The sequence below is a fragment of the Atta cephalotes genome, assembly GCF_000143395.1.
Source record: "Atta cephalotes unplaced genomic scaffold scaffold00002, whole genome shotgun sequence".
Taxonomy (NCBI): Eukaryota; Metazoa; Arthropoda; class Insecta; order Hymenoptera; family Formicidae; genus Atta; species Atta cephalotes.
This window is the reverse complement of record NW_012130066.1, coordinates 10,501,756-10,504,830: the sequence shown is the minus strand read 5'-3', so window position 1 is coordinate 10,504,830 and position 3,075 is coordinate 10,501,756. Positions and strand designations below refer to the sequence as shown.

The following is a 3,075-nucleotide window of genomic DNA, read 5'->3' as shown; positions in this document are numbered from 1 at the left end:
ATATATATATATATATATATATATATATATATACACACATATATAATTGTACATAAGTAATTTTTTACATGCAAGAAAAATTTTTTATCTTAATTTGTGCAAAATATCAATGATTTTAATTACTGATTATTCGTATCATTGTGAAATTGTAATTGCTGTTCTACATAATCAATTTCATTACTCTGCGAATACATATGAACTCCAAAATCAATTTTGGTATGTCTTGTTATAATTTTCATTTCTAAAACTCGCAACAGCGTTAGTAGTTGGAATTGTTTCTATCTATGATGGAATCATGTGTGATATATATATATATATATATAGTATTGTATAAATAGAAGTTGTCGGAAGCGTCTGTATATTTTGAATAGAAGTGATTGGAAAGCGTTTGTGCACTCGGAATAGAAGTGATTGGAAGCACTATCATTATAAGACAAATAATTATTATGAATATTTCTCACGAAATTCTGATTAACTCTCTGTTTCAATAAATTTAATTTCAATGTCATTTTCAATCGTTTTCTACATTATCACTTTGTTTTTTAGTGCTTTAATCACTGCTTTTATTGCAGAAACCTCATCTAAGGAAGTACTTTTGTATCTCTTGGTTTTGTGATATTTCTTTTTGTGCACTCCATTTTCCTATAATAAAAGATTAAATAAATATTATGTTATAAATATTATGTTATAAATATTATGTTTTAAAAATCAAGATTGAGAACGTTATTTCATGAAAATAACGCGTTATAATATTTAGGCAAAAAAGTAACGAAAACAATAATGAAATTAATTATAAGTAATGCATTACTTATAATTAACTTTACTTTCCAATTACTTTCCAATCTTGGTAAAAATAAAACTTAAATTTAATATACTAACTTGATTTCTATACTTTCTGTTATATATTCGATTACCATACTCGATTACTATACTGTTCACTATGATTATTTCATTTGTAAAAGAAAGGTACAGAAGTAAAATAGCGCTGCATCAATTGTTAAGAAAATTTTGACCATATATTTAGAATTCATATTATATGTTATTTATATTGAAATATTTTATTTCCTTTTAGATAGAAAAAAACTAAAAAAAATCAAGAATAATCAAGAATAAGAAAAAAGAACAAACAAAATGTAATTTTAATTTTATAATTTTTCATCATGTATAATATCAATGATTATATACAATATAGTGGGAAATTCAGAATGATTTTTCTCATCACTATTGTTCACATCTGCTAATGTATTATCCCAAAAAGGCATTTAGTAGCCTTTTAAACGAACTTCTTCTATGCCAGTAATAATACTATTGCTCAATGAGGAATAATTAAAAAAAATGTAATGCTAATGATGATATATCAATAATGATATCAACATCATAAAAATTCTTCAAGAAATTTTTTATAATCAATAATATGAATTTTCAATCATAATAATATTGATAAGAATGCAGACGAACATATCATGTAGAATACAGCAATTATTATGCATGTTTAAGGTAAGTAAAATTCCGTTAAACCTAATCTTACGATATTGAAAACAATTAGAAAGAAGATTAAATGGAAGAGGATTTGCATTATGCTATATAGATATATATGCTATATAGATATATGAGTAGAGATACATGAAAAGAATTCATACTGCGATTTTCAATTGTGGAATGGACTTCTATTTCTGCAAACATATATCAATTTGCTGAAGACAAAAATCGAGTAATACTTTCTAAAAACATTCATGTTATTTTCATATGAAAAAACAGAAAATGTATCAAGAGGACCTAACTGTTGCACATCATCAGTTAGATGAATTAGGCCATTATAAGAATAAAAAGTCGGGCCGTAAAGATCTTGGCATCTTTCTACAAATTTTTGTAATGTAAGATCTGCAAAGCTTAGATGTGCTTTTGATGGAGATACAGAAATTAAAATTCTTATAGCAGCATGCAAAAACAAAAATATAAGCTAATTGATCAAGAATGCCATGTGTTACTATTGGATCAGTATAGAGAAGAAATTGGCGATATTCTATGGCTTTATATTTTGTGCACATAGCAAATTTAGGACGCTTTGCAAAATCAGATTGGTAATATTTTGCGAGTGCTTCTAATCATGTTGATATAATAGAAATTGATTTTGCAGATAATTTTGATAAGCGTGAATATTTTCCATACACCCATGCGAAGAATTGTCATAACACCTAGCAATACGAGATGCATGTATGCAAAAGATACTTGAAAAACTATCTCTATCAGTAATGCTAAAGGACTTTTGTCATCTTTATGGTGAGCTTCATCCAAATATCTAACTATTCCTCATCAGTCCATAGAAAATGATTGACATCCAAAAAAATATTACGTCCTTCACATCGAACCAAAGATTTTACGTTTTAAGCAAGGTTGACCAAACATATGGCCTCTATGATTAATAATAAAAACACGCTAGTGTATCAATTATAAAACATCTTAGACGATGGGTATTTTCTTTCCTAATATTTATACCTCCGTTTATCAATATTCTGTTAATTGTTTGTAACGACCTGTTCAAAAAATACATTTTGATCGTATGGTTTCGCAGGGCCTTTGTATATTCCTACTATTATGGGTTTATGTCTCATATTCACAAGTTTACATTGAATTAGCCAAATTTGCATGCTTCCTTTCTTATTTATCTAAATTGCACCCATCAATATTGAAATCAATTTCTATTTGATTCGGGAGAGACGCAACTGGAAACTGCAAAAGTATTTTAGTAATTTGCATTTCTAATTCAAAATGTATGTATTCACTCGGATGTATTTTAGATATAACAACTTTATTTCGTGGAGTACCTAAAAGTGTTCTGATATCTTTAGGTAAGCTTTGAAACAAGGATATGAAAAAGAGAGAGAATATTATACACTAAACATGATTCAAATTACAATATTTTCAATAAAACAAGATGCTAATTTTTTTCGAGGAAGTATTGAGAAAAGAGGAAGCATCAGCATCACTGTCGAAAGAAAACTAAGATTATTATCACTTTCAATATTTTCGAACTGCATACTGCTACAAATATTATTTGCTGTTTGCAGATTGGCT

At 27.1% G+C, this 3,075-nt stretch overlaps 1 pseudogene; it reads right to left on the bottom strand.

Annotated features, from left to right (window-relative positions):
- Positions 1-522: 522 nt before the first annotated feature.
- On the bottom strand, positions 523-2,870 carry LOC105623824 (annotated as a pseudogene).
- Positions 2,871-3,075: the final 205 nt, after the last annotated feature.